The 20342-nt window shown below is 45.1% G+C and overlaps 1 protein-coding gene across 3 annotated transcripts in view; it reads right to left on the reverse strand.

The window, feature by feature from the left end:
- The window catches only part of LOC126284061 (autism susceptibility gene 2 protein), a 633203-nt gene that overhangs the window by 460447 nt on the left and 152414 nt on the right, over positions 1 to 20342 (reverse strand). The window lies entirely within an intron of this gene.

Below are 20342 nucleotides of genomic sequence, written 5' to 3' on the forward strand. Positions count from 1 at the left end.
GTCGACCCGGCGATCGCGGATGAGCCGCCGGGCTGCGGTGACGCCGGGCTGCGGTGACGCGGGGCCCGCGGTATGCCGACGCAAAGCGCCGGCCCGCATTCTGCGCACGAGCCGGCCGCGCATTCCTCGGCACAGGCGCTCACGGCCGGCCTCTCCCTGCAGCGCTGCACGAGGCGCGTCCGTTCCGCTTCCGAGACTGTGGCCCACTCGCTGGTGTGCGCTACCGACTCGCAGCGCAGGCTGTTTCATCTCGTGTCACAAATCTCCTACACGAGATGAAGACAGAAACTTGTAACTAACTTTTTAACCTACGCATAGGACTACGAAGTTTCTATTTTCGTAGGAAAAACTCGAGTATTTTTCTCTTGTGGATGGCTGTTTCCAAAATAAAACTTTGTATTTACACGCGTAAGTTAACGTATGACGACATGAAATGGAAGCAGTACTGGAGGAGAGGGTGAGAAAGTTGTAAACTATTCAGTTGCTCTTCAATTGTACATTGAGTTACCAGTAGAGGCACCCAAGATAAATTTGGAGAAGAAAATAAAGTTCATGGGGAAGATAGTTCAAATGACTCTGAGCACTATGGGACTTACCATCTGAGGTCAACAGTCCCCTAGAACTTAGACCTACCTAACCTTAGATATACCTTTAGAAAAGCCTTCCTAACACTTAAATTAACATCCGTCTTTTTTTTTTCTATAACAAGTCGGCGTTTATTTCCCCTCTATTACGGCCATAGTCAGCTATTTTGCAGCCGAAATAGCGAAGCATCTATACTACTTTTAGTAGTAATCTAATACAGTTACCTTAGCATCGCCTGATATAATTCGGGTACATTCCGTTACACCTTGCTTGACTTTTGTGTGTATGGTAATCTTCTATTCTTTCTCGACACTAACCATTCAGTTTAAATTGCTCTTCCAATTACTTTGCCGTCTGTGACAGAATTGCAGTGTCATCGGCTAGCCTCAATGTCATTATCTCTTCCCCCTGGCCGGCCGTGGTGGCCCAGCGGTTCTAGGCGCTTCAGTCCGGAACCGCACGACTGCTACGGTCGCAGGTTCGGATCCTGTCTCGGGCATGGATGTCTGATGACCTTAGGTTAGTTAGGTTTAAAGAGTTCTAAGTTCTAGAGGACTGATGACCTCAGAAGTTAAGTCCCATAGTGCTCCGAGCCATTTGAACCATTTTTGAAATTTATCAATTGTAATCGGCTTGTAGGTCAGTGCTGAGGAGGCCCCCTTGCTTTAAGCACACTACGACGCAAACATTCGTAAGTCGCGCGTGAACAGTACCTCAATGCATGCCCATGTATCAAAGCTCCCGGGCCAAGTTTTAAACGACCGCAATAAAGATCATTGTTTCGCTATTCTTGCATCGTCGTCTGGCTTTAATCAATCGACACAATCTTTGTCAAAGGCGTGCAGCTACACGTTTCTCGACAAACAGAGTGTTTGTGTTTGTGTCCGTTATTAATCTTAAACCATGAATGTGAACAGTAAAGAGAAGTCGTAAAGGACTTGCACCTTATATATAAAAAAAAGGCTTTAAGGTTACTGACGAAATGTCACACGGGGTTGGTTTTACGGCACTGCAGCACTACACGCCACGCTCGGAGAAGTGTCGAGAGATAGGTGTCACGCTTGCATTTCAAATGTTCACTTCGCCTTATCAGCACGGCACGATTACCCCAGTACACGCGAGTTGAGACCCAGTCCACTACAGGCCAACTGGCAATATGAGTTTCCAAGACCGAAAGGGTCCACACCTAGACGAGCGAGCTTTCGTCAGTTATAGGTTATACGTGGCTGATGAAGGGGGACATGCCTCGGTATAAAGGCATGTTGCCGCCTCTTCTTCCCCCCCCCCTCCCCCCCCCCCCCCCTCCGCCGCCCTCGCCGGCCGTAATTTCACTTTGGAATTAGTCATACAAAGGGCCCTGTAAGGCTGTAAGTCACATACGTGAGGTGATACTAAGATTAATATAAGCAATACAAAAGGAAATAAATGACACTGCATGACAAAGAAAGTTGAATCATGAGGAAACGTATGCTTTTAAGCTTTACTCCGTTCGCCCACGTACCAGTTTTTGATGAATCAGCCAGTGCATACACTACTACGGAACACATTTTACTAAATTAAAGCAGAAGACTCTTTTAAAACACGTGAGAATAACCTTTCAATTCACATACTGAATCACTATCAATTAAACTGCAGTTGTCACATGTCATCTGAATCTGATTTTGTATATGATGATGTCCAAAACAATTTAAAGGCAAGTATGTCATTACCTGACAGGTAATTATACCAAATCGTACCAAAAACGAAGCGTTTTTATAACTCTAGAATGAGCCGGTGCCTTGAAAGTTGTTAGACCGTTATCTTTTCGTTCTTGCAACAGGATAACGGTCGCCCTCACACAGCTCGTGAAACGTAACGTGCTCTGCAAGAAGTGCAGCAGTTTCCCTGGTCAGCACGATTTCCGGATATGTCTGATGAAGAGCACATGTGGGATGTGATTGGACGAGAAGTGACTCGTACGATTCCTCAACGAGTATTTCTTACAGAATTACGTGAACAGGGCGAGCAGGTGCGGCGTATCGTATCCCAAGACATCATTCGCCGTCTGTGGGATCGACTGGATGCCAGAGTGAACGTCACCCTTGGAGGCATTGGTCGATACCTGATACGCAAAAACAGCCTGCGCTATTGATCTGTAAATATAATGATTTCTGAAACCGCGCGACGGCTACGGTCGCAGGTTCGAATCCTGCCTCGGGCATGAATGTGTGTGATGTCTTTAGGTTAGTTAGGTTTAAGTAGTTCTAAGTTCTAGGGGACTGATGAACTCAGATAGTCCCATAGTGCTCAGAACCATTTGAACCATTTTTGTAATCATTTCATATGCTCCATATACATTGTTGCAATAACAACTCTTGAGCGAACTGGAAACCTCTAGAAGGGTACACTAATTTTTTATGGCGAAAGTTAATTTATAGAAGTGTTACCAAGAGCCCAAGAAAATGAGCTAGAGCTTTTAGACAACATAGTTGTATGGAGAAACAGCGATTAATTTACTTATAATCAATTATTCAAAATGACAGTCACAATCGTATTAGTTTATTTTGCTGCCAACCGGTTTCAACCCGCGATGGGGTCATGTTCAGGGTAATTTACACCATTTGATATGATAGTTACCAACCGTGCACAGGTAGGGTGATGACTCGAGCGAGCGACCAAATGGTGTAAATTACCCTGAAGGTGACACCGGGTTGAAACCGGTTGGCGGCGAAATAAACTTAACGCGATTGTGGCTGTCATTTTGGATAATTGAAACTAGAGCCTCGGGAGAAGGGGTGGATTCAACAATGGTTCAAATGGCTCTGAGCACTATGGCACTTAACATCTGAGGTCATCAGTCCCCTAGAACTTAGACCTACTTAAACCTAACTAACTTAAGGACATCACACACATCCATGCCCGAGGCAGGATTCGAACCTGCGACCGTGGCACTCGCGCGATTCGGGACTGAAGCGCCTAGAACCGCTCGGCCACCGCGGCCGGCTACAGGGGTGGGGGTGGGGGTGTCAACGCCAATGTCGTGGAACTAGCCCTGGATATAGACGAATGTGAACAAAGATCTAGCCCCTCACTGGCCACGTTCCCCTTCACAAAGCAAAAATCTGGCGGGTGTTATTCCGCCGCGTGAATTTGCCCGCCGTGACGTCAGACGAAGTGGGCCAGCTCGACGCCCACACTGGAGTGTGAGACGCGGCGGTGGCGTCAGCTGTTGTCGGGGCGCGGCGCGGCGCGGCCGGGTCGTGAACCGGCGGCCGGCGCGACCTTGTACTTCCATTCACCTCTCGGTCGCGGCCGCAGCCACAGCCGCTATAATAACAGGTTTGCCACGCGGCGTGCCGTCTTTGTCCCGGAGGCGGCGGCGGCGGCTACAGCAGCGGTACCACGCGCGCTGCCAACTTTCTCATCGCCAATCGCCGGACACCGCTCCAACAGACCACAATCTAGTTTCCTCACCTGTTCGCTTTCTGTTTTAAGTTCCGTATTCATGCATTACACGAATGGAGTACGGCTCTCGATCACTACAGAAGTTGCGTTCAATACAGTAGTAATAACAGAGGTCTAATTAATGGTGTATCCACCTAGTGTTTCTGCCTAGTAGATAGTGTTGGACGATGCAGTAGTATACAGAGAAGTTGCAGCATTAAAAATTTGCATCGAAATGCAGGAAGATCTGCAGCGGATAGGCACTTGGTGCAGAGAGTGGCAACTGACCGTTAACATAGACAAATCTAATCTATTGCGAATACATAGAAAGAAGGATCCTTCGTCTGAAAGTATTTGTATGCAGTGTAGCCATATATGGAAGTGAAACTTGGACCGATGAATAGTTTGGACAAGAAGAGAATAGAAGCTTTCGAAGTGTGGTGCTACAGAAGAATGCTGAAGATTAGATGGGTAGATCACATAACTAATGATGAAGTAATGAATAGAATAGGGGAGAAGAGGAGTTTGTGGCACAACTTGACTAGAAGAAGGGACCGGTTGGTAGGACATGTTCTGAGGCATCAAGGGATCACAAATTTAGCATTGGAGGGTAAAAATCATAGAGGGAGACCAAGAGATGAATACAATAAGCATATTCAGAAGGATGTGGGTTGCAGTAAATACTGCGAGATGAAGAAGCTTGCACTGGATAAGGTAGCACGGAGAGCTGCATCAAACCAGTCTCAGGGCTGAAGACCACAAAAACAAAAACAACAACAACAACAACAACAACATATGGTATCGGAACGAACACGGGTAGCAGTTACTTCTGTAATATATCTGGGAGTATGCGTACGGAACGATTTGAAGTGTAATGATCATATAAAATTGTTGGTAAGGGGGTGCCACGTTGAGATTCATTGGGAGAGTCCTTAGAAAATGTAGTCCATCAACAAAGGATGTGGCTTATAAAACACTCGTTGGACCTGTACTTGCGTATTGCTCATCAGTGTGGGATCCGTACCAGGTCGGGTTGACAGAGGAGATAGAGAAGATACGAAGAAGAGCGGCGCGTTTCGTCACAGGGTTATTTGGTAAGCGTGATAGCGTTACGGAGATGTTTAGCAAACTGAAGTGGCAGACTCTGCAAGAGAGGCGCTCTGCATCGCGGTGTAGCTTGCTGTCCAGGATTCGAGAGGGTTCGTTTCTGGATGAGGTATCGAATGTGTTGCTTCCCACTACTTATACCTCCCGAGGAGATCACGAACGTAAAATTAGAGAGATTCGAGCGCGCACGGATGCTTTCCGGCAGTCGTTCTTCCCGCGAACCATACGCGACAGGAACAGGAAAGAGAGGTAATGACAGTGGCACGTAAAGTGCCCTCTGCCACACAGTACAAGGATTGGTACCGACAGGGCATACACGCCCTTGTTTCGCGCGCAGGAAGGTCATATAACGGGATAGAGATTACGTCGAAAAATAGGGTGTGTAGATAAAACACCGTTCTTTCGTGTGTATAATTCTCATTATGTTCAATAAATAATTGTTGAAGAAAAATGCGGTGCATTACTTTCTGGGCAATCCTCGTATATTGTGACGCTACAATCAGTGTATTTGACAGAATTCACACATATTTTAACGATGTCCAGCTTCTGGTGCTTTTTACGTTATAGGTGCAGCTGACAGTCGCGCAAATGCCGAAGCCGATCGGCAGCGTGGAACAAATAAAAATATTTGTTCGAGATGAACAGTCCTTGCGTGAATAGTGTTGTCTTTCTCGGAGTCATAAATGAGCCTGTTCGTTTACTAGTCCTCAATACTGTTCCACTGTTACACAAAAAGGTGTTTGTGAGAGAGAGCGCGCAGAATGCAGCTCTGGCGCGCGTTATTACGTGCAATAACAGAGAGCGACGACAGAAGAACAGCCCCGCAGCAGGCAGCTCCAAATACCCGCTCGTCGCATGCCGAGTGCGCGGCCGACGGCATTCCTCCTCGAGGCGGTTTTAATGACACGTAGCCCTTGAACGACTCGCATTACCTTTGGAAGTACTACCTGCCTACCTCATTGCGGCCACGGAGCTGGCTGGCGTGCCATAAGAGACTCCAGAGCCACTTGGGGACTATAGGTGAGGCGGCATTCGAGCAAAAGACAGGCAACATTCAATAAGAGGCCAACAGCCGTCGCATTGTGCGGGCCAGCAATAACGCGGGACGCTAATGCACACCGCAAACAATGCAGCAGTCAGCACGCGAGCCGCGGTCGGGGCTGCCGGCTCCTGTCTGGGATACTACAGAGAAAGAGAGAGAGAGAGAGAGAGAGAGAGAGAGAGAGAGAGAGACTGAACAGCGATCGTGTGCACGACAAGCAGATGAGCAGCTGCCGGCCTCTCCATTGATTCGATTCTCTCTGAACGAATACGGGCTGTCAATGAGACGTCAGTGTGCTACATCACGGAGTACTGTCGGAGGTCAGTAGTACTGCCGTTCATGTAGCGATGTTAACAGACTATACTTGTATGACATATTTGTCTTTACGGCAGCTGCCATAGCAAAAACCAGTTAGGGAAGGAGCCTGATCATACCTTCTGTTCTGTTGGACATTACCACAGTCAGTGCCAGACGGCGGTCTCGTTTGTCTATGCGGTATGTTTATTTAACGAGACGGTGTCTGAAACCGGTTGCTAAATTACGCAGTAAATTTACAAGGTTGTTTGCCACACCCCTGAACGAACTCGACGCTGTTTGTTCTTTCACGAGGTCGTGTGAACGTACCCAGAACTGAAGTGCACGGCTGTTGCAGTCGCGGCCTTATTGTGCACGCTGCTCAAGACGGAGTGCCAATCTCGCCCCCTTCCATGCTCGGCCTTCAATCATTTTATTATTTTGATCGATCAGTATCAACCCGTAGAAACAATGTTCAGAGAGCTGCAAAAAGGGTCATATACGCTAATTACAGCTGCAAACCATATTTCTAATGCCTCAACAATATTTTAGGGAACCTGACAGTTAAGGAATAGAGTATGCTATTCAGCGCTATACATCAGTTTCAATTACTAGTCTTGATCGCTGCAATAACAATAATTATAATGACCGAACAACATTAAGGCCCTGTTGACAACATGAGAGGGAGCAACACTGCAGGCACCAAATCGGTCGTGTCCTTGTCAAAGGAACTATTCTGCCTTAAGCGGTTTTGGAAAAAATCACGAAAAAATGTAAGTTTGGGTGATCGGGCGGGCATTTAAACTGCTGTCCTCCTGAATCTGAACGGTGTGTGCTAATTTCCTGGTGACTTGTTTCAATTGATAACAATCCCCTTCCCAGTGAACAAGAAATACAGACGGAACAGCAGTTGTTCGGGGAGAATCTGGAATACAGCCGGCAAAAGAGCATATGGATTTATCGGAACAGGGTTCCTCCAGCTTCTCCGCTACGAGACTGCTGTTCATAGTGCTATGGAATGGGGAAAAAAAACGCAAATTGGCATTCACAAGAAGAAGAACGACACTAAAAATGCAACAGGAGCGTAATATGTAAGAAATTGTCCACGCAATCTGCCACTGATGATACCTTGCAGAAAACAAAGGCGAAACGCTTGTGGCACTAAGATTGTGTTTTATTCAGTTGCTGTCAGACGGTCCATAAGTAAAAATTATCAATATACCGTTATATCACACGCAACTGAGGAAGACAGGACTACAAAAGTTGAAGATGTTAATAACGGAAACTGCACACCCTTTAGGCGAAAGCTTGGAGTATTCCTGCGTGAAGTCCGCATTAGCTTTCTTCCACGATCCCCCTGGAGCTGCGCTGTTACACCAATGACCTATATGTCGACGACGACGACGACGATGATGATGATGATGATGATGATGATGATGATGACATCGGTTCTAATATTCTTGCTCGCAAAGAAATACTTTAACTGTAAATAATAGCCACATGCAGACATGCGCAATATTTAGTCAAGAAAGACCATGTGGAACGCCTGTATCTAAAAATGCTCTGAAATTTGCCACTCACTGATTTGTTTGTCCATGCAAGGCCCAAACTGATAAGCCGTACACACGAAATAGTGCCTCGCACAGCACAAAGCACGTATGTTATCTCCGCCTCCTTTGAACGGCAACTGCCCCAATAAGTACAAAACTGCTTCTCTACAGGCACTGCTGGCAGCGCCCCGCATCGCCAAATACGAACCGAACAAGCCCATGGGACGGTACGGCGAGGGGAGAGATACACGGAGTGGCGAGTAAGGGGGGCGGACAATATGTTGGCTGGCAGCGGGCGACAAGTGACGCGTGTTGAACATTTAATCAGCCGAGGGGCGGGCGGCCGTACCTGCCGCTGCTGGCGCGCCGCTTTGTGGCTGTCAATACGGCGGGCGTCGGCGCCGGCGCAGCCGCACCAGCTGTGCTCCTGCCTCTGCGCTGCGCCGCTATTGTCAACGGCACAGCATCTGTCGCCGCCGAACAGGTGGCTGCGGTGCGGTGGCGTCGGAACCCTAGCACTACGCCATAAAGCTGCGCTCTTCTCCAAATACTTGAGCGCTGACTGTGTACTATTTCTGGCTTATTCAGCCATCATATTAGGCTACAGGAAGCTATTCTCAGGGCAGTGGACATGCAAAAAGCATAGAGATGACGTAATGTGGGATGAGGTAACGGTGACAGATGTTAGATTCGGTACCATTCCCGTGAGAAAGGCCGCCTGGGGCGCCAAACCGTTAAACTTTAATTGCTATTACTAATTAAACCTGTCATCCAAATTACTTCATATTTTTTAATAAACGTCTCTTAACAGCCAGCTCCTCCCCCCATGAACCATGGACCTTGCCGTTGGTGGGGAGGCTTGCGTGCCTCAGCGATACAGATGGCCGTACCGTAAGTGCAACCACAACGGAGGGGTATCTGTTGAGAGGCCAGACAAACGTGTGGTTCCTGAAGAGGGGCAGCAGCCTTTTCAGTAGTTGCAGGGGCAACAGTCTGGATGATTGACTGATCTGGCCTTGCAACATTAACCAAAACGGCTTTGCTGTGCTGGTACTGCGAACGGCTGAAAGCAAGGGGAAACTGCAGCCGTAATTTTTCCCGAGGACATGCAGCTTTACTGTATGATTAAATGATGATGGCATCCTCTTGGGTAAAATATTCCGGAGGTAAAATAGTCCCCCATTCGGATCTCCGGGCGGGGACTACTCAGGAGGATGTCGTTATCAGGAGAAAGAAAACTGGCGTTCTACGGATCGGAGCGTGGAATGTCAGATCCCTTAATCGGGCAGGTAGGTTAGAAAATTTAAAAAGGGATATGGATAGGTTAAAGTTAGATATAGTGGGAATTAGTGAAGTTCGGTGGCAGGAGGAACAAGACTTCTGGTCAGGTGACTACAGGGTTATAAACACAAAATCAAATACGGGTAATGCAGGAGTAGGTTTAATAATGAATAGGAAAATAGGAATGCGGGTAAGCTACTACAAACAGCATAGTGAACGCATTATTGTGGCCAAGATAGATACGAAGCCCACACCTACTACAGTAGTACAAGTTTATATGCCAACTAGCTCTGCAGATGATGAAGAAATTGAAGAAATGTACGATGAAATAAAAGAAATTATTCAGATAGTGAAGGGAGACGAAAATTTAATAGTAATGGGTGACTGGAATTCGAGTGTAGGAAAAGGGAGAGAAGGAAACATGGTAGGTGAATATGGATTGGGGCTAAGAAATGAAAGAGGAAGCCGCCTAGTAGAATTTTGCACAGAGCACAACTTAATCATAGCTAACACTTGGTTTAAGAATCACGAAAGAAGGTTGTATACGTGGAAGAACCCTGGAGATACTAAAAGGTATCAGATAGATTATATAATGGTAAGACAGAGATTTAGGAACCAGGTTTTAAGTTGTAAGACATTTCCAGGGGCAGATATGGACTCTGACCACAATCTATTGGTTATGACCTGTAGATTAAAACTGAAGAAACTGCAAAAATGTGGGAAATTAAGGAGATGGGACCTGGATAAACTGAAAGAACCAGAGGTTGTACAGAGTTTCAGAGAGAGCATAAGGGAACAATTGACAGGAATAGGGGAAAGAAATACAGTAGAAGAAGAATGGGTAGCTCTGAGGGATGCAGTAGTGAAGGCAGCAGAGGATGAAGTAGGTACAAAGACGAGGGCTGCTAGAAATCCTTGGGTAACAGAAGAAATATTGAATTTAATTGATGAAAGGAGAAAATATAAAAATGCAGTAAATGAAGCAGGCAAAAAAGAATACAAACGTCTCAAAAATGAGATCGACAGGAAGTGCAAAATGGCTAAACAGGGATGGCTAGAGGACAAATGTAAGGATGTAGAAGCTTATCTCACTAGGGGTAAGATAGATATTGCCTACAGGAAAATTAAAGAGACCTTTGGAGAGAAGAGAACCACGTGTATGAATATCAAGAGCTCAGATGGCAGCCCAGTTCTAAGCAAAGAAGGGAAGGCAGAAAGGTGGAAGGAGTATATAGAAGGTTTATACAAGAGCGATGTACTTGAGGACAATATTATGGAAATAGAAGAGGATGTAGATGAAGACGAAATGGGAGATACGATACTGCGTGAAGAGTTTGACAGAGCACTGAAAGACCTGAGTCGAAACAAGGCCCCCGGAGTAGACAACATTCCATTAGAACTACTGACGGCCTTGGGAGAGCCAGTAATGACAAAACTCTACCAGCTGGTGAGCAAGATGTATGAGACAGGCGAAATACCCTCAGACTTCAAGAAGAATATAATAATTCCAATCCCAAAGAAAGCAGGTGCTGACAGATGTGAAAATTACCGAACTATCAGTTTAATAAGCCACGGCTGCAAAATACTAACGCGAATTCTTTACAGACGAATGGAAAAACTGATAGATGCAGACCTCGGGGAAGATCAGTTTGGATTCCGTAGAAATGTTGGAACACGTGAGGCAATACTGACCTTACGACTTATCTTAGAAGAAAGATTAAGAAAAGGCAAACCTACGTTTCTAGCATTTGTAGACTTAGAGAAAGCTTTTGACAATGTTGACTGGAATACTCTTTTTCAAATTCTAAAGGTGGCAGGGGTAAAATACAGGGAGCGAAAGGCTATTTATAATTTGTACAGAAACCAGATGGCAGTAATAAGAGTCGAGGGGCATGAAAGGGAAGCAGTGGTTGGGAAAGGAGTGAGACAGGGTTGTAGCCTCTCCCCGATGTTATTCAATCTGTATATTGAGCAAGCAGTAAAGGAAACAAAAGAAAAATTTGGAGTAGGTATTAAAATTCATGGAGACGAAGTAAAAACTTTGAGGTTCGCCGATGACATTGTAATTCTGTCAGAGACGGCAAAGGACTTGGAAGAGCAGTTGAACGGAATGGACAGTGTCTTGAAAGGAGGATATAAGATGAACATTAACAAAAGCAAAACGAGGATAATGGAATGTAGTCAAATTAAATCGGGTGATGCTGAGGGAATTAGATTAGGAAATGAGACACTTAAAGTAGTAAAGGAGTTTTGCTATTTAGGAAGTAAAATAACTGATGATGGTCGAAGTAGAGAGGATATAAAATGTAGACTGGCAATGGCAAGGAAAGCGTTTCTGAAGAAGAGAAATTTGTTAACATCGAATATAGATTTATGTATCAGGAAGTCGTTTCTGAAAGTATTTGTTTGGAGTGTAGCCATGTATGGAAGTGAAACATGGACGATAACTAGTTTGGACAAGAAGAGAATAGAAGCTTTCGAAATGTGGTGCTACAGAAGAATACTGAAGATAAGGTGGATAGATCACGTAACTAATGAGGAGGTATTGAATAGGATTGGGGAGAAGAGAAGTTTGTGGCACAACTTAACTAGAAGAAGGGATCGGTTGGTAGGACATGTTTTGAGGCATCAAGGGATCACAAATTTAGCATTGGAGGGCAGCGTGGAGGGTAAAAATCGTAGAGGGAGACCGAGAGATGAGTACACCAAGCAGATTCAGAAGGATGTAGGTTGCAGTAGGTACTGGGAGATGAAGCAGCTTGCACAGGATAGAGTAGCATGGAGAGCTGTATCAAACCAGTCTCAGGACTGAAGACAACAACAACAACAACAACAACAACAACAACAACAACAACAGCCAGCTATCAATCAGTCATTTCAAAATTATAAAAATCAAAGTATTACTAAAACAAAAGACTGACGACATTACTGCCGATGCACTTCGGTGGCGTTCGGGTCACGCCTTGCCTGGCGCGCGAAGTGTCTTCGGCCAGTCCGGCTCTACAGTTCTGACCGTTCTAGTGAGACAGATATGTTGTCTGTTATGGCAGTATTTGTTTCATGCAACTTTATTTACCACAGTTCCGACCGTCGCTATGTACAGACATGTTGTCTGTAATAGTAGTATTTCATTCATGTCATTTTATTCTCCAGTTATGACGGTTCCAATAGAGAGACATGTTGTCTGTGGCAGGATGTGTTTCATGTTATTTTAGCCAGATATAATGACTGTGGAAAGATATGTTCAATATGTTGTGATCAAGAATAGTTTCTCGTGTCTATATTAATAAAAACGCGAGTGGCATCCCAAATGAGTTATAGTTTATTCGTAGCAGCAGCTCCTTGCGAAGTTAATTTCAGCTTCAAGAAAAAGAATCCACGACCTGCGTTCTGCTTTCTGAGCTGGGGACATCATCATCATGAAGACAGCAGGTTAGTGAAGTGTACAAGAACTTATGTATTCCACAAAGGAGTGGAAAGAACTAGGCACCTCACGTGTACTGCATGCAGAGTACAAATGTGCTCAGTGACACGTCATCTGCAGTAATGCAGAGGTGGTAAAGAAGGATGAAAGTATTAACTCTGTCTCACTTTTACTCCTTTTTTCTTGCCGTAACAGGAAGCGATCGTTTCTCTATTACACGAGATTCACGTTTTTCTCAGCAGTGTTTATTGTTTATTATTTACTAGCGAACACAGCGACGGTTCGCAATTGTTAAATATGCATGGGACTGCATATACACTATAAACTCGTCGCCTCCCAGATCCCTCCGCCCATCATCTTATCCCCCTCTTTTCCTTCCGTAAATCTCCTGGTCTCGCACAATACTTTTTTTTGGTTCTTATAAAACCACATGCCATTCCTAGCATGTGTGTCAATTTTTACCTCTCTATCTACATTATTCCGTGGTTTATTGACTTTTCAAATTTATACTGACTTTTTGATCACCCGGTATATCACATACTTACCTATCTTCTGTATGTATTACATTATATACAGGGTGACCCACTCAAACTTCAACGACACAGGAGTGAAAAACCACAGTAGATATGACAATGAAAAATGCACCACATTTTAGAGTATCTCAAATAATTTATATTCCCGCGTCAGAAGTGCCAAGTATCGTCGCCAGAGTGCAGCACATTCGCAGAGCGCACAAGCAGTAGTGTGGATTTCCGAAACAATATCGCCTCGTTACTGGCCAAACAAATCATCGTCGTCTGTATGAATCTGATCCATCTGATGTGTAAACTTTTAAGGAATGGTACAGGAAGTTTCTGGCAACAGGAAGTGTCCTGAAACATTCTAGCAGTGAACATTATGGAGTTTCAGGAGAGACAGTGGAGGACATAAGACAAACGTTTCTCAGAAGCCCACGTAAATCAGTTCATCAAGCATCTAGGCAACTTGCTGTACCTCGATCAACACTGCATCGTGTACAGGGCGATTCCGTAATCATGCTACAAACTTTTGGGACGATCGAGAAGGGTAAATGTGTCAATTTGACACAAGGGACCCTCGTAAAAGGTATGCATTTTGGAGTTCATATTTACTGGACATTTTTTCACGTTTCAGTCCAAACTAACTCCTCACAAAATATTAAAAGGGCTTGCAGTACAATAGGTCCTCTGTCAGAGGTCCCAAAACAATTTTTCCTCGCTTTCGACCCGATCGTTTCCGGACCAGGACCCATTACCTCAAATGGGTACATTTATCCTTCTCCATCATCAAGGAAGCACCCTGTATATGTATATACAGCGTATACATTGACACGTTCGCGCTGTTCTGTTCGTACCAAAGCACCTCTTATTTTACATCCACTGAAGTAATCGCTTTTGTTTATCCCAATTGCTTCTAACGCATTTGATGTTTTCAAAATGGTTCAAATGGCTCTGAGCACTATGGCACCTAACATCTGAGATCTCATTCCCCTAGACTTAGAACTACTTAAACCCAACTAAGCTAAGGAGATCACACACATCCCTGCCTGAGGCAGGATTCGAACCTGCGACCGTAGCGCCGTTCCGGACTGAAAGGCCTAGAACCGCTCGGCCACAACGGCCGCCCTTTGCTGTTTTCACATTTTTAGGTGTTGTGCCTCACCTCGATGACCTAACATGAATCCTGTTATAATTCTCGTTTCTCTTGTAGTCTCATATACATCCTTATGCATTTTTAAGCAACACCTAAGATGTTTTTAACTTTCGTGAAATAACTGTTGTCCTTTTCAGCGCTGTTTCTATCAAATTACGTGCAGTTACAACAATTCCAACACATCATCAAAGTCTTATCCCCTATAGTCCAGGCCGAACTACATTAACGTTTAGTAAAAAAAATCGGAAAATATCATATGCTAAGGCCTGCAGAATTACTCACTTCATACGTGGAAGACAGGGGCGAAAATACTGAGCGACTGTCATTTCGTGATAGCCCTCTGGCTAAAGCAGTCAGACACTTCCAATACTGATTTGCACTTATGTTACGGATGTCCACTACCCAACATACCCACACCCAGTTAGAAAACACAAGGCAGCTGTCGGAAAAGATAAAAGAAATCCCATCTCAGGATAAGTGTATGCTTTATCCAATGTATTTTACCAAAAGAAGAAAAAAAACTGACGAGAGGATGACACATTTAGTGCGCTTGTAGCGATTACCGAATGACCTTCCTGTGGGGGTGTGTAATATCACTGACATTAACAGCGGGTCTTTAAAGGTGATGTGAGAGCAAGCAACAATGAAATAGAAAATATAGGAACAGAGCTTTTGCCTAAATAACTCTTCCCCCTTACCTCATTCATCTTACTATTCTCTTCCGCAAACTGATCACATGGGGATAAATCAAGGGTCTTGTGGAGGCGGAAACATGAGGCAACTGCTGACCTATAAGTGCACAATGGTTAACGCGCCTGATGCTCTAACAACCCAGTAACGAGGTGCCGGTGTTAACAAATTAACAAGCTGTGGTCGTCAGCCACTAAAGGCAGATAAGCTAGAACCTTCAGCTGCTTCAGTTTACTTCTTTTATTATCCTGCTCCTCCTCTTCAGGTGAAGGGGAGTACGGCTCCAAGATCATTTCCCCGATACACTTATCCCCATTATCCTGGGGCATGACCAATTAGCATAAATGAGACACACGTAAAATGACGTGCAAGGGGGGGGGGGGGGGGGTAAGCGTGATCGAGTGAGACTTCATACGATGCCTTCGATTAGCGGCAGCAACAGATGCGCGCCGAAAGCTGTTCTGTACATTACCCGCCATGTAGATAGTTATGCGCGGCCGTCCACCGCCGCGTGTTACAAGGTGTATGCGCCATAACACACAAGAGATCGTACATCTGCGGTTAACCGCAAATATTTCACGGACGATACTATCATCACGTTCTCCGCGCCGGCTAACTGAAAGCAAGTGGTTTGCGGTACCGCACTGCCATTCCATCCACATATATTCTCTCTCTCTCTCTCTCTCTCTCTCTCTCTCTCTCTCTGCTCCCCTCCCTCCCACCTCGAGATCTTGTCAAGACACGTTCCCTCGCCACTCTCTTGTTGTTCGTTCCCTTTCAGAACTCAACTCGTCGGAGACATTCAATTCCGCCGCCGTACGTCGTATTGCATTGACTGTTCTACCAGCAAGAAAGATCGTGCTTGATAACTTCGTCTAACAAGAGATAATTGATGCCAGTGTTCCCCTAGAGAGGATTACATTTCTATTTATGGTTTCTTTAACTAGCTGAACGATAAAAATCACTAACGTCCCTGTTACAGTGACAGTGGCTGTTATGTCTTTGAAAATCGTCACTGCTGTAAGTAATAGTTATCAGTGAATGAAATCACGACCACCTTCGTTCGAGAGCTACGTCTGTAACAAACTAGTATTAAGTCCGTGCGGACGTTACTTTTTATCGCGTATGTATGCGATTCTCCCCATATTGAGACTTCCTTGCAGATTAAAACTGTGTGCCAGACCGAGATTCGAACTCGAGGTTTCTGATGGAGGTGTCTTGAGTCAGCTACATACTTGCTTTCTGAATAGCAAAGATTGACGACTTGTCATCTATCCCGACTAGTTACCTGTGTGGCAGACTGCTGAACAAAGATGGTCGTTTGTTTATTCAACGATATCTTTCTTGGTGAACGAAACATAGACGTATTCTCGTTCCACGCTGGCGCCCGGTGTCATGGTTTAGGGGTCAACGCCAATAGGTATCCTCCCTGACGTATGAATCGACCTGTCCCCCCGCTAAGCTATGCATTTATAGTCAAACGAAGCGCAACGCTTTTGCCATGCTACGCAGCGCCCGACAGTCCTCACACCGTATCCCAGTGATCCTCCGGGAACATCGCATAACGATCCTTTCTCGGTATCCACTTAGAGCAACTACGAAAATCTCGCTACTAAGCACAGCAAAATTGGCTTGTCTGGAGTCAGTATTAGTCATTATCGAGGAATTGTGGACTTAAAATGAAGGGAGATATCCGAACCTTAACCAACAAATGCACTGCTTTGATATGCTCGTCTTGCGAACTACAGAGTGTGCAGTCTTTACCTTTCAGTGCGAAATTTTTGTGTTATAGTCAAAGTGAGACAAAATGTGTTTATACAGCAATAGTTCATGGCATTTTGAGTGTTCTAGTTTTCGGAATTGGTACTAGTTATCCCACAGAAGAACACATTTACCTCACGCGAGCAGAATGTGTGTGTACTACATCACGAAGTTAACCTTCTACTGCTGCCTCCAGGACAATTAATAAACCTTGTCGCAGTAACGATTGAAGTAAAACACAGTGGCCCCATTCGCTCAACCTCTAAACTAATGGCTGCTCCTACAACCTGGGATCAAAGCATGCCTTGTGTGAAACTTCGAATTAGCTCATGTCCGGTAAAAACCTGTGCGCAAACTCATTTCGCTGGTCTTCTTTCCTTCGACAATACGTCTACTGTACATTTTTGGAGGAAGATGGATACTCATGGTCGCAGTTCTCGACAACGATGTCACCTACCGTGCAAACAGTGTATAAAGAACAACACAGTGATATCGTGGCTTTCGAGAGATCCTCGCGATATATGGGCAACGTGCATGAAGTGAGGTCTGTAACAATATTTCGTAGCGCAGACGTAGGCAAGTTGCGAAACCGCCAGACAATAGCGGCGCCGGGAGATGACGTAGCTCTCTACACGAAGGCTATATACAGAAACTCGCGGTGGCAGACATAGAGCAAGGAATGGCTGCTTGCGCGAGTTACTGGCACACTAGTGTCGCATAAATATGTTTCATCACTAGGAAGATCATTGTTCAGCAGCACGTCTGCATAAAGTTTCTGCGCCGTATTTGCTTATTCCGTTCTCTCACACGGATGTGGAGAGAAGAGCGGAGGAAAATACCCCACTGCATACCACCCTTCATAGGAGTTACTGACAGCATCTGAGAATACGCTGTTCTGTAGTAACAAGAATCGAAAGTGAATTGCGGCTCTTCGAATAGGACGAGTTCTCAGAAATCCTGCGGAAGGAAGAAAACCTGATTATGGATGCCAAGACGAGGATTTGAACCTATGTCCTTCTGAAAACGACTGCAGTGTCTTACCACTGCTCCACATCGCTTGGTGAATACTGGAGAACAGGACGCTGTCTAGCCACAGGATATTAGGGCAATGCATCATTCAACGGCCGGTAATGATATTATCACCTCACTAAACATCTTACTTTGTGGCTCGATCGTCACCTCTTCCTGTCATAATTTATTACCTGTTCCTCGACTTCTTCCCACTGCAACCTTCTCTTCTCCCCTTCTGCTTCCGTAATACCGCTGCTACCAGATTCACGCTCCGTCCTGATGGACTGAAAAGTAGTTCGAAAACACGCAATATGTTTCTCTTGCGCGCGCGTGCGTGCGTGCGTGCGTGCGTGTGTGTGTGTGTGTGTGTGTGTGTGAGTGAGTGAGTGAGAGAGAGAGAGAGACCACGATATTTCTTTAACATTTATTTAACCTGTTGTTATGTGTAAACAATGGAACGCTTGTATGAAAGCGGTTAGTGCAAGAAAGATTGCTGCAGTCCAGCTGTTTGTCCCTTCTTTTTGCAGGAACTTCACAGTACGCCTTGAACTTGCAAGCATTCACTCTCTACACGCGTTCCTATATTAGGACTGACGTGTGAACGTAGGTTTTTTTCCGGCAACTTTATTGGATAAAAGTTTTCGTTTTTACAGACGGGTCAAATTCGTTTTTACGCTCAAACTTTCAACGGCTTAAATTTTCGGACCACCCAATAAAATTTTGGAGATGCTGCGCCCAATAAAAGATATCCCTGGAATTTGTAAAACTCTTAAGAATTTGTTTATCACTCTATACGTACGGTATCAGAACGCTGCACAGAGCAACTCCATTAATTACATCGATTTTGAAAAATATGCTGTTGCTTAGCACAGCCACACAAATAAATATACGGTTATGTCTGATTAAATGAAGATCTTATATACCATGCTAGTGCCTACAGGCATTCTGTCGTCCAAGATGCCACTGAAATAAGAATGTGCAATAATTTCCATCTATCTTAAGTTGTCCGTGGAAAGCGATCGTTCGATGCCGAAAGGCTACATAGAAATATACTTTCTACCATGTAACGAAATCAGCTTCGATGCTAATGTTCCTTCGTCACGAATGTCGACATAATATTTGGCAGCATACGCAAATCTGGAAACTTCGTGACGTGTCCGTGACACAATTAGGCCAGGTACATACCAAAGTGTCACATGGTCTCATAGTAAGACATCTGTAAGCTCGTGACGTCGAACGAGAAAACCGCCGAAAGCTTCAGTATGCAACCAAATCTGCGCGCCGAAAAAAACAAAGACAAATGATATCTATTTAGGACTAGTGGCTGAAGGAACGACGTTAGCAACAAGTCTGGTTGGAATGTGGAAAAATGTTACTGATGAATCCAAATTTGGTACAATCGCTATTTTTTTTGCGTTCCATCGTTGCGAGTCACAGCATTAGTAGCTGTCGCGGGAACGAAGCGGACGGACAAGTGCCACGCGTGCGCAAAGATGCGTGCCGGGGGCGTGCGATGGAAGCACGCACTTCCGGCTTCTTTGGCTCGCGCCTATCGACCACGGGCTACTTAAAGAAGAACTGCCCTCTGCCCGGCAGTGGCGCGCGCGCCTCCTGCCAACTCCGGGCCGGGAAGTCGCCTCTCTCTGTGAGCTCCAGACTCCCAGTTATTGTCAACTGCGGATACGTTGTGGTCGTCGTAGTGGGCAGACCACTGGAAACAGTTTACGAAATAGACCCGGAGCGCGAATTAGCTCGTTTTACACTCCGTCGTCATTCTGTTGGCAATAGTCATTTAATATTTGGACGCAGGCAAGAAATGAAGTTACTGGAAACGACACCGGTAACTCTTTATTGGCAACCAGCTACAAGTTTACGTCCTATTGTGAGACGGCAGCGTATCGGAAGATCGTCAAAGTGAGCCAGTATTGTACATTTGGACGCTATTTTATGGCGAAGAAAATAGTTTCTAGGCGTGAGGACTGCAGTTCGTCGAGATAACAGAATGACGGAAGTCGAGTTTGCTATTAAACGTTGGAAATAGGATTGACAAAACAGCAAGGGCCACTGTTCACGGACTAACGAAATATGCGATCTCCATAGAAAGCTGTTGGAATGCTCTCAGTTTTAAACGTATCTACCAACTACAGATAGGCTGTGATGAGCATCGTTTACTCCGTCAGCACATATAATTAGCATCATGCCACATTAAGACAGATATCGCATACCTACAGACAGCATAGTTTGTTTCAACTTATGTAAGATCTGGAAACACGAATTTTAAATAATTTGTTAAGAACCCGATTACTTCCACAAACGTCGTAATCTAAAATTTCAGTCTTACCTGGAAGAGAAGATGGGATAGAGAAGGGAAACCCAATTTAGTGGCGGCTCTACAAAAACTCAAAAAATGGTTCAAATGGCTCTGAGCACTATGGGACTTGACATCTGAGGTCATCAGTCCCCTAGAACTTAGAACTACTTAAACATAACTAACCTAAGGACA

Source organism: Schistocerca gregaria, chromosome 1, assembly GCF_023897955.1.
Source record: "Schistocerca gregaria isolate iqSchGreg1 chromosome 1, iqSchGreg1.2, whole genome shotgun sequence".
Lineage (NCBI taxonomy): Eukaryota > Metazoa > Arthropoda > Insecta > Orthoptera > Acrididae > Schistocerca > Schistocerca gregaria.